The sequence below is a fragment of the Erpetoichthys calabaricus genome, chromosome 2 (genome assembly GCF_900747795.2).
Source record: "Erpetoichthys calabaricus chromosome 2, fErpCal1.3, whole genome shotgun sequence".
Taxonomy (NCBI): domain Eukaryota; kingdom Metazoa; phylum Chordata; class Cladistia; order Polypteriformes; family Polypteridae; genus Erpetoichthys; species Erpetoichthys calabaricus.
Genome location: NC_041395.2, coordinates 75,390,012 through 75,402,026, shown reverse-complemented (window position 1 = coordinate 75,402,026; position 12,015 = coordinate 75,390,012). Strand labels below are relative to the sequence as shown.

Below are 12,015 nucleotides of genomic sequence, written 5' to 3'. Positions count from 1 at the left end.
TAAATCATTAAGGAATAATGGAACCCCTTAATCCAAAGCAGTCCACAAAACATAGGCTCGAGAGGTGGCAAGAGACTGACTGTATACCTCCCAATGAAGCTCTTCCTACACCTCAAGAGCACCTACCCAGTGCAGCATCCCTCTCTAGGAAAGACTGGGTCGTGCTTAACCGAGCTAGGTCAAAGGTGGGCAAAACAAGGGACAACCTATTTAGATGGGGCCTCACAACAAGCGCTGAATGTCCCTGTGGTGAGTCCACCCAAACAATGGACCACATTCTCCATGAATGTTCCTGTTCATAACGCTGCTGTTACCTGGATATGGCAGTGGCGTGATAAGATATGATGATGATTAAGGAATAATAAATGCATATGCATTGAAGGGATCAAGAATAATTGGAGTCTGGTGAAATGTGACATACTAGTCTGGACAGAAGTCCAGAGTGAATGTTTGATGCCAGTTCAACCCTGATTACTTGTCAGTAATACCATTAAGAAATGCTCTTCATCAAAGCAGGCTCTGGCAAAAACAGACTGAGTCTATAGTGCAGCACAAAAGACCCAACAGTTTAACAGTGATATGCCTTGAAAGTGATACCCTCGAACAAATGGATTTTTACACTGGAATCATGGAGGATTTTGCTGCAAAGAATTCCAGAATGAAATGGTTACAAAGGTAGGAAAATATATACTGCATTTTACATTTTATGTTATGCATTCAGCTGAGGTTTTGTGGATGTTGTCGGCTGACTGACCAGACAGCACTAGGCCTCTGTGTAGAGAGGTGAAAGTGACTTTGTTGCTCATGTTGTGCTTTCTGCAACTGATTCATATGGCTTATTCCTTCATTACTGTTGCTTAAATAATCTGGGCATAGTTGGCCAGATTGGAATTTCATAGGGAATATGTTTATGGACAAGAATATTTTGTTGTATTGGTACTGTATGTTAAAAGAAATGTGTGCATCAAGTGTCACACAGTGATTTTCATTTCATGCTTGTAGGTCACTACCTGAAGCTAAGGTACAGTGACATTGGGCATTTGTATGCAGGATGGTAGTGGAAAGAAGGCCTCAGCCTAGAGGCTCCCCAAGTTATTTAATCCTCCCCTGACCCCCATAATCCAGTTTTCATTATGCAGACACATGTGGCAAGCAGAAGATACAAGCAGTAATTTGATTTTTCAAAGTTAAATAATATGAGGATCAGATAAAGATTCTTGGTGATTTATGACTTTTGTAAAAAGACACCTGCAGCGTTACAGACAGATGCATCTGGATTTGTCATCTAATGAATCATGTTTAAAATGAAAATGGATTTTATAAAATGCATTCACATTTAGATATTTAGATAATGCTAAAAGTACAATTAAAGTGACATAACAGTACAATGATTCCATCATTTCACAACCTGGTACAGTGACTTGGTTCTGGTTGCACGCTGAAAAAAGGATATAAAGGAAATATAGAAGCTACCGCTGACCATCCTTTACAATACAAGCATATGTTTCATGTATGTATGCAATAGTGCTGCTCTGTTAATATTTTGTGAAGATATGGAAATGGCCTTATTTAAATAGATACAAGGCATGTCAAAGACTCAAAACCTCACTAACATCTATTTTTCTTTGTTTAAAACACAATATTAATTTAAATATCAAGACTCTCAAGGTAGCATAACCGCAAGGAAAAATGTCAATCTTTTAAACTGTTTATTATTTCATTACTTGTGTTCAAATGTTACTGAACTACTTCAGGTTCCTCATATTCATTTTCCCTTTTCTCTTTTTTAACAATATTAATTAAATTCATTGTTTTGCATTGTTTTGAATTTATTAATTAAATTCATTGTGTTGCATGTGTGGCTCTATGTAATACTGCATAAAATTGCATTTAGTGTTAATGCAATTTGAAGAGGGGACCTTAAAAACTTAACCTTTAACACTTAAAGTTGCTTAAAGCAGGGAGCATAGACCCACATTTAAAAACTCTGCACAAGGTTACCATTAATGTCCTGTAAAGGGATTCATGGCTAGCAAGACTTTAAACACTCCTGTGACCATTTTGATCTTAACTAAAATAGTGGACCACAAAGATTAGTACTTCACTGGAGTCGGATCAGGAGGGTGGATTTTAATGAAAATATTTTCTGGAGTAGTGTGGCAAAGCAGTGGCTGAAGCAGAAGATCTAAGAAATCGGCATCCAAAACAAATAGACTAGATGAAATCAAAGCAATAAATGAGCAAAAGGTATTGTATTTTGTTTCCTCCCACAGTCCAAAGACATGCAGGTTAGGTGCATTGGCGATTCTAAATTGTCCCTAGTGTGTGCTTGTTGTGTGTGTGTGTGTGTGTGCCCTGCGGTGGGCTGGCGCCCTGCCCGGGGTTTGTTTTCTGCCTTGTGCCCTGTGTTGGCTGGGATTGGCTCCAGCAGACCCCTGTGACCATGTAGTTAGGATATAACGAGTTTGGATAATGGATGGATGGTATTGTATTTTATGCCCATTGTTACAGTGTTAGTAGTGGTTTTTGTTATTTTTATGGATTTACAGCATCCCAATTTGATTTGTATCTTTCAATTATGGGCACCAATATTTCATGGGTTTTTATTAGTGATAGCCACGTTGTTGCTGGTAATGACCTCCTGTTGCTACCATGTGACAACAGAAAGCTGTGCCACATGACAACATCACAAAGATAGTATTTTAATAGCAACTCTTTAATTTCCACTTTTTTTGAAAATATTGGAAACATTCTAACGTGTTTAGTTATAGATATATATTATCTTCTTTGATATCTGTTTAACACATTGGTCTTGATTGAATTGGTTTAATGATCTTTTTAGATTTTGACCATTGGCTTTCCATGACTACATTTCTCCTGGACCTTTTAGTAATTTGAATTTATCTTTAATTGTTGTAACAGAACAATCCCAGCACTGTGATTGAGAGAGATAAGAAATGTTCCCTATTGACCCACATTCAAAATGAGGAGTTGATGAGGTCATTGTTGCATAATAAACTTAAGAGGATCAAAACATTGTTAGGATTATGTTTCTGTTTTTAGGTGAATTAGGACATTCTGTGGTGCCTTACTTGGCGAATTGATAAGCAAGAAAATCTCCAAACTTGCAGATGGCAGCAAATTGCTGGGACTGGTGGGATACTGCTAATCAGGTGAGGGAACAGATAGGATGGAGGCTATCTTGAACAACCAGTCTTCTAAGGTCAGCTGAAGGCTTTGGTTTGCAGGACCCCCAGGAGCCACTTAAAAGTAGTTCTACTACCATATCCCTGTACCTAAACAACAGCTGTCATACTGAGAGTGATTTTGAGGATTGGTTGGTGGTCTTTTCATGGGATTTGAGAGGAGGGCATGAAATTGAAATGTGAGCCTTGGATGAAGGCTATCTGCCATTAGGAAAATGTTGGAGTCATGAGAGAGAGACTACATGGCAAAAGAGTTCTTTTGTGTGGTACCTGAGCGGAGTGGAAGAGGGAAGTCCACCTTCCCTAATGTACGGAGGCACCCTGTGAAAAATCTTAGAGTGGCAGCAGAGGTTCTTTTGTATGTGTTTCCTTTATGTTCCCTTTATTATCATGTTATTTTATAGTAAAATAACAATTTAAAAAAAATTGTGGGTTCATTTATATTATTGCAGTTGCTGAGAGGTTTCTTTGGATATGTGAGAGTTCATATACTTTGCCAGCATAGATGGTCTTCAAAATGAATTGCCTCTGGTATGTTGAAATAATTTAGATGAGTGTACTAGCAGCAGGTCAGAGATAAAACTTTTAGGTAATTATTTTCTCAAAACCAGAAATGATCAACCTGGATCTGTACTGTTGGAGTTTAGCATGCTATTCTGTTGAGTGTCTGTGTTGACAAGAAAGAAAAAGGAATCATGGAACAAATGTGATCCATCATATCAAACACTGCTAGGGTTGTCAACTGTCCTCATTTTCCCAGACATGTCCTCATTTTTAATATGCCATGGACTGTCTGGGAGGAATTTATAAAATTTTGAAAATGTCCAGAATTTTGGCTCCTAAAATTTGAAAATCTCCATATCCTTATTGGTAAAAATTAAAAGCTGTACACAAGTCGACATTTGTGGAAGTAGTGTGCACACTTTTTTCCCAGAATATTCACTTCCATTCCAGTAGTAAACAATGCAGATATTGACGAGAATAGTCAATCTCTGTCCAACTTGGCTTTTTCACTTCATCTCTTGAATTCAGCTTTATCTTCTTGGCGAGTAGACAATTCATTATAAATTTTTGTTCCTTAATTATTTGTAATCCTAATTCACCGTAACTAAGTGAATTTATTCAAAATCAAAATTACAATTTAGCTTTTTCTATGTAAGATCTTATTTTCGATTCTTCTTTCAGCAGCTTGGTTAAATAAGAAATTTCATACATCCAGGAACAGTCTATACAGATTCAATTTCAGTAGCATGCTATATAAAGATTTCTGTACATATTTATCCAAGAACCAAGATTTATTGAGAAAAATAGCTTCAGTGGAAAAATATAAAAGAATATATATAAATGCAAATAAACTAAATTGAAAATGGTAAGATTATTTTTATTTTACTAGAAGTGAATTTCCCATGTGTATAATTTTTTTACAGTTTTACGACAGTTAAGCTATCCAACTAAGGAAGACTGTTAATTTAAGAGGCTTGACATATTTAAAATATTTAATGGGTCATTAATTTGAAAATGACTGTGATTGTGGCCATCATATCGTAATTATAGAAACTGCTACTAGAGGTTTATATCATTTTAAAAAAACATAAGACAGTATAAAGGGAGAATTATGGCATCATAGGGAAAGGCATCCTCAAAAGTCCTCATTTTTTGACCCAAATGTCCTCATTTCCATAGAAAGAGAGTTGGCAGCCCTAAGCACTGCTATTATTGCATCAAAGGCACTCACAGATCATCACTGTTTATCCTGTTACACACAGTAGTAAGGAACTTAGGATGTTTCATCATCCACATCCCAGGGGCCTCATGTATAACGCCGTGCGTAGAACTCACACTATAACATGGCGTAAGCACAAAAGCGGGATTGTGCGTACGCACAGAAAAATCCAGATGCAGGAATCTGTGCGCACGCATACTTTCACGTTCTTCTACTACATAAATCCCGATTTGCGTGAAAAGTAACGCACGTGCACGCGCCTTCTGTCCCGCCCCAACTCCTCCCAGAATTACGCCTCTTTGAATATGCAAATCAATATAAATAGCCTTCTGTGAAAAGACAATGGGAAAAGCACGGGGGAAAATATAAGAATTTCAGCGAATACCAAGTGGAGGCAAATGAAAAACGTACGATTTGTTGGTTTAAACAGTGGTATAATCAACAAAAGGAAGCTGATCGAGTGACAGTGTGTCGGAGAAACTCGAAGGCTCAACTTCACAAAGTCGCACAGTGCCCGAAATAAAAAAGAAATCACATATCAAAGTCGCCGTGAAAAAGCGAGTCGTAGCCCACCGTCTGAGTGTCATATGAAAGCTTATTAGGGTACAGACAAAAAAAAGGCACACAGTGGGGAAAAAAGCACGAAATGTCAACTTTAATCTCGAAATTTCCACTTTAATCACGTAGTTTATTTTGCCATTAAAGTAGAACATCTTAAATTTCATCTTAAAATCGTTTAATTTACTAGTTTCTCAAATCCTATTGTAACTAAAGTGGCATGTTAAATGCTTTGTTATGTATTTGATCTTCTATGTGCTCTATGTGTATGAATCACTACCTGCTTTTTAAACGGGCTTTCTCTTTCTCCGACGGGACACATACTCCATTACATTCTTGATATTACAGCTCTCTGAATAATTAAAATACTGAGATGTATACGTGATATCTTTTTCATGATGATAGGAATGAAAGCATGTTATTAAACATGGGAACACGGTGGCGCAGTGCTTGTTCATGTCTCACGCAAGAGGCTTGCTGCGCCATGCGCAACCTTCAGTTAAATAATTTATCACAGCAGTACTGTCTCTTTCAAACGTACTAACCTCCAATTCCTGTCCTTACTTTTCTTTCTCCAAAAACTCAATCGCCACACAATAAGCTATGTAATAGACGTGAAGCCATCTGTAAGCTTAGAACTTCGATTCTTCAAAACTTGTAAGGAACATTGAAATATCTTAGTACGTGTTTAATTATTATATCCGTCTATCTTTCCAGTGTCGCGTCAGCACCAGCAATAATACAGCGCAAGGCAGGAACAATTACTGAACTAGCTAGCGCTGCGGCACCGTGTCCTCACATGTTTAATTATTAACAATACAGATTATTTAAATGAAGTTAAAGTTTTATCTGTATAATATAATCAACATGTTTTGCTGCATTTCGTCTTAGAAATGAATACCGTCATCACATGTAAATACGCGCTTTATAAAGTGGCGCAGGTTGTGCAATATTATAACTGTAGTGCAAGTTTACAGTGGGGTAATTGTACTTATAAGTCCAAATATTTCTACAAGGAGCACTTGATGGACTGATTTAGTGTGTTTAGAGTTCTTGGGATGAAACTGTTTCTAAACCGCGAAGTCCGTACAGGGACTAAAGCGTTTGCTGTGGCTCAGGCAGCATCTGCTTCATGCTGTGTACCGATAATTCTCTTTCCAATCAGCTGCTGCTGTGATTTCCCACTCAGATACAGTGATATAAATACTCTGAGTGGTGCAGTGAGAGTAATGTGGAAAAAGATGATCTGCTGTGGCAACCCTTAACGGGATCAGCTGAAAGAACATGCAGTGAGAGTTACAACGCTAAAGCAGTTATGGTATTTGGAATACTATGGCTATTCCCTGGACCATTATATTGCTACAGGTTAATTACAATCAGATGCATTACACTAATAAACAATATGCAGTTAGTTTCAGTGTATTTATAAAGCCGCGCCAGGAATGTGGATTTAAGAAAGAAAGAGTGATCACACAGGAACAGTAGCACTGCTTTGACACTGGGTGCCGCAAGTCTGCAAAACCGGGCGGATAAATTGCGTACGCCAAGGAATGAGTTACCGTGGAAATATGCGTGGCTTTACGCCAAGTTTAGGTTTTATACATCGCGATTTGAGCGTGGAAAGGTTCGTACGCAACATTTCTGTGCGTACGCACCGTTTATACATGAGACCCCAGGTCTGTCAATGCTTTCTGGAGGCATCAGATGTGAAGCAGAGGTGGAAGAGGGCCTACTGTAAACTACAGCGTGTTGAAGAATTCCAGGCCCTTGAGATTCAGATTCAACAACTCCTTGCCAGACAGACACACCTCAGGGATCTGAAAGCTCGCCTGTGAAAAGAAATCTTTTCAGCAGCTGAAATCGCTGTAAGTTGTCTTGACACAGCAACATCAACAACACACTGTGCAACTCACTTCCTGGGCCAAGTGAGCTTTTCCCCTGCTCCTTCTTGAAGCAACAATGACAATGAAATCTGGATTTTCCAGCATTGCAGGGAGGGGCTCAAGGCCAGATCACCTCCATCAGCTCAGGCAAACGTCGAAGTCCACAACTGCTTTGACCCTCTCCACTGCCCCACCTTGCAGGCAGACTTTGACGATATTGTTATCAGGGATTCAGTTGTATATAACCTAAATATTTCATGTCCAAAACAAAAACCTTTTGTTTCTTGTTTTCCCGGTGCACAAGTTCAAAAAATTACAAGAACAGCGCTGACAGTCCTTCGAGAAGCACAAGAACAGGGGCAAGGGAACCATTGTGGGAGTAAACAACATGATATATTGACATCTGGAGGTCCTAAAGATTGACTTCGCAGCTTTAATCCAAGCCACGAAATAGAAGAATCCAGCTGCTAGAATGATTATTACAGGTCCTCTTTTGTTAGAAGGTCGGATGAAGCCTACTGTCGACTGCTATCTTTGAACAACTGATTGAGAGGCTTCTGGAGGAGACAAGACATCAGGTTTGTGGACAACTGGGACCTTTTCTGGGAAAAGATGCGTTTCTTCAGATGAGATGGTCTTCATCCTGCCAAATATTTGGTGCCCGGTTTCACTTCGACAACATTTCAAAGGTAATCTGTCTTCCCTTACTATGTAATTTTAGTCTTAATGCTTTCTACGTATAATGCAGTGTTAGGATGTGATAATTCTGTAGTGTGTTTACCTCTAGGTGTGCACTGTATTACCATTATAATAACTAGCCATAGTTTAACTAAAAAACCCAGACAAAGCAGTATAAAGGCTAATAATTTAATTACCATTTCACCCATTGATGTGCACCATATTAGAACAATACCAACAGATTATTATAGATTAAAAAAAATCTGCACAAAGCAGCATTAACACTAATAACACCATTTCAAGCTGCTATAACACTCCAATTCAGCTCTGCTCTTCTGAGACTTTACATATACCTTTACTAAATATTAGCGTTAACAAGTAAGACTTTGTACATTAACGATATCGGTGACAGGAAAATTGACTTTCTTACACTAAGTGAAACGTGGCACAGCTCAGATGGGGCAGCAGAGTTAACTGAAGCAGCTCCTCAGAAATAGTTTTGCTCATTTGGTTCTCCAAGACAAAAAATGTCAGTTTAGCAAGTATTTACTCGAGCCAATTAAAAAGTAAAATTTCGATTTTGGTCCTTTCATGTCTGAGTATCGTGGCATTGTTTTTCAAGGAGTGTACGAGTCTCTTGTTTTGACCATTTATAGACTGCCTAAATATGATGTGTCTTTTATTTCAGAATTCTCAGACATAGTATCTATAATAATAATTAACTATGACACATTCCTAATTGTAGGTGACTCCAGTTTTCTTGTGGATAACCACTGTGATCTGAAAGCAAGAGAATTCCTGAACTTACTGTAATCCTTTGAACTGAGTCAGTATGTTAGCCAGCCAACACATAAGGCAGGACACACTCTGGATTTAGTGATTTCAAAAGGATAATAGATGGGTGAAAAGGATTAATAGTTGATGTGAGGCAGGTCGTGGATTTCTGTATATCAGAACACTTTTTTGCTTTTTATTTAATGTAGAAATACTGATAACTACAACTAATGAGAAGCGTATTGTTAAAAAATGTTGTTTTGATACATCTGCAGCTTCAGTGTTTGCTGATATTACAAACCATCAGTTCGATTTGTAGTGCTTACTTTAATAAAGCTAGTAGTGTAACCAGTAAGGCGGAATAGTTTAATGCTACAATGAGACCGTCAGCTGACATAGTGGTCCCTGAAAAGACAGTTAAGAAATCACCCAGCACCTGTTACACCTTCAAAGTTTAAAGACTGTCTGATTTTAAACTAGTTTTAGAGACTTTTGCTATATTTTTCAAAAACAAAACAAATAGTATTAAAAATAATATAGTACTGATTGAATCCTAGCGTTCTGTTTTTAAACAGTATTTTCTCAACTGAAACCTTTCACCTGCGTCATTGACTCAGTACCAACAAACATTTTCAAAGACATCTCTGATGTGCTAATAGATAGTGTACTTGGCATTGTGAACTCATCATTAGGTACAGGGGTATTCCCTGACTGTCTTAAGACTGCAGTTGTTAAACCTTTGTTCAAGAAAAATAATCTTGACTCCTCTATTTTTGACAACTTTAGACCAATTTCTAACCTGCCTTTCTTAAGTAAAATTCTAGAAAAGGCAGATATTAAGCAGCTACTGTAAACATTTACTTGAATAAACAATCTATTCATGATAAGTTTCAGTCAGGTTTTAGAACAAATTACAGTACAGAAACTGTGCTGGTTAAAGTAGTAAATGACTTCTAGGTTAATGTGGACAGAGGCCGTGTATCTGTTCTTGTTCTCTTTGACTTGAGTGCAGCATTTGACACCACAGACCACAGTATTCTTATAAATTTCCTTAGGCAATGGGTGGGCCAATCTGGCAGTGTCTTAAATTGGTTTCAGTCTTACTTAACAGATGGAAAATTCTTTGTTAGTTGTGGTGATTGAATTTCAGAGACCCATGATATTTTATACTGTATGGTCTACCACAAGAAACTGTTCTGGTTCTGTTGCTCTTTTCAATCAGTATGATTCCATTAGGTCAGATTACCTCAAAGCACAAAGTGAGCTGCCACAGCTATACAGATGACCCACACCTTTATCGATAGCACCTGATGACCCTGATACTCTTGGCTCTCTGGTCCAATGTCTTAGAAGTATTTATGAATGGATGAGTAGTAACTTTCTCAAACTAAATAAGGAGAAAACAAAATTTTAGGTGATTGGTAAACATGGATATAGTGAGGGCAGCACGGTGGCGCAGTGGGTAGTGCTGCTGCCTCGCAGTTGGGAGACCTGGGGACCTGGGTTCGCTTCCCGGGTCCTCCCTGCATGGAGTTTGCATGTTCTCCCCGTGTCTGTGTGGGTTTTCCTCCCACAGTCCAAAGACATGCAGGTTAGGTGGATTAGCGATTCTAAATTGGCCCTAGTGTGTGCTTGGTGTGTTTGTGTGTGTCCTGCGGTGGGTTGGCACCCTGCCCAGGATTGGTTCCTGCCTTGTGCCCTGTGTTGGCTGGGATTGGCTCCAGCAGACCCCCGTGACCCTGTGTTCGGATTCAGCGGGTTGGAAAATGGATGGATGGATATAGTGAGGGCATTAGAAACAAAATTGATCCCTTAGACTTAAAAGTAAACAAAGGAGGTAAAAAATTTAGGGGTAATTATTGACCCTGACCTGAACTTTAAATCACATATTAATGAGATCACTAGGTCTGCATTTTTTTCACTTAAGGTATATAGCAAAGGTTAGACCCCTTATTAATTTACAAGACAGTGAAAAATTAGTTGATGCCTTTGTTTTTAGTAGACTAGATTACTGTAATGCACTCCTAACAGGACTACCTAAGAAAGACATTAATTGTTTGCAATTAGTACAGAATGCAGCAACCAGAAACTTAACTAAAAAAAGAATTTGAGCACATCTCATCAGTTTTAGCATTGTTACATTGATTACCTGTGTCATTCGGATTTGACTTTAAAATACTACTAATGGTTTATGAAGCCTTCTTGCTCTTTCCTATATTTTTGAATGCCTGACCCCTATACTTCAAGTTGTAACCTTGGATCTTTGAATGGAGAGCTAAAGAGCCAAGCTTAAAAAAATTGTGATGCAGTCTTTTGCTGCTTTGCACCTAAAATCTGAAATACTTTCCCGGTACAAATTCGCCAGGCGAGTACTGTGGATCATTTAAAAAAAAAACTGCTAAAACCCCATTATTTTAATATGGCTTTTTTCATAGCTACATTTTAGTTGTATTTCCTGATAGACTATAAGGGCATAGAATTATCATATTCTTCAGGGATCTACAATCTTCACTAATCCCCACTATTCTCTGCTGTTTTTTCCAGTTCTTCTGTGGTGGCAATCTGTGTTACCACCACCGATCAATGCACCATGCAGAGCCTGGTACTGATGGATTGTTGGCAGGTGTCTCAGCTATCCACGAGATTAACTTCATCAAATTCCTACCTTGTGAAGCCTGAGAACTAAGAGGACTGATTTAGGAACATTGCTGTTGGGTAGAATGCCCAGTGTGGGGTAGGTGGTCTTTTTGGCCTTGATCCCAGCAGATTTATTTATTTTATTCTTCACCAGCCTAAACTGGAATTTTTTATTTATTTTTTTTCCTATCCTCCTAGCCATCTGACCTCACATTTTGCCACTGTTACTTATTCTTAAACATTATTGTCTAATCTTATTTTTAATTTCATATGACTTCTTTTTGTCTTGTAAAGCACTTTGAGCTACACTGCCTGTATGAATATCCAACCATCCATCCATTATCCAACCCGCTATATCCTTACTACAGGGTCACAGGGGTCTGCTGGAGCCAATCCCAGCCAACATAGGGCACAAGGCAGGAAACAAACCCTGGGCAGGGTGCCAGCCCACCACAGGGCCTGTATAAATATGTGCTATATAAATAAATGTTGTTATTGAGAGTTAGTGTGGAATAACTTATGCTGCCAGTCTGCATGTGCTGGGGTCCTCTTTAAT

At 38.4% G+C, this 12,015-nt stretch overlaps 1 protein-coding gene across 1 annotated transcript in view; it reads right to left on the bottom strand.

Annotated features, from left to right (window-relative positions):
• The window catches only part of LOC114645984 (polypeptide N-acetylgalactosaminyltransferase 18), a 771,561-nt gene that overhangs the window by 332,584 nt on the left and 426,962 nt on the right, over positions 1-12,015 (bottom strand). The gene's annotated exons all lie outside the window — the stretch shown is intronic.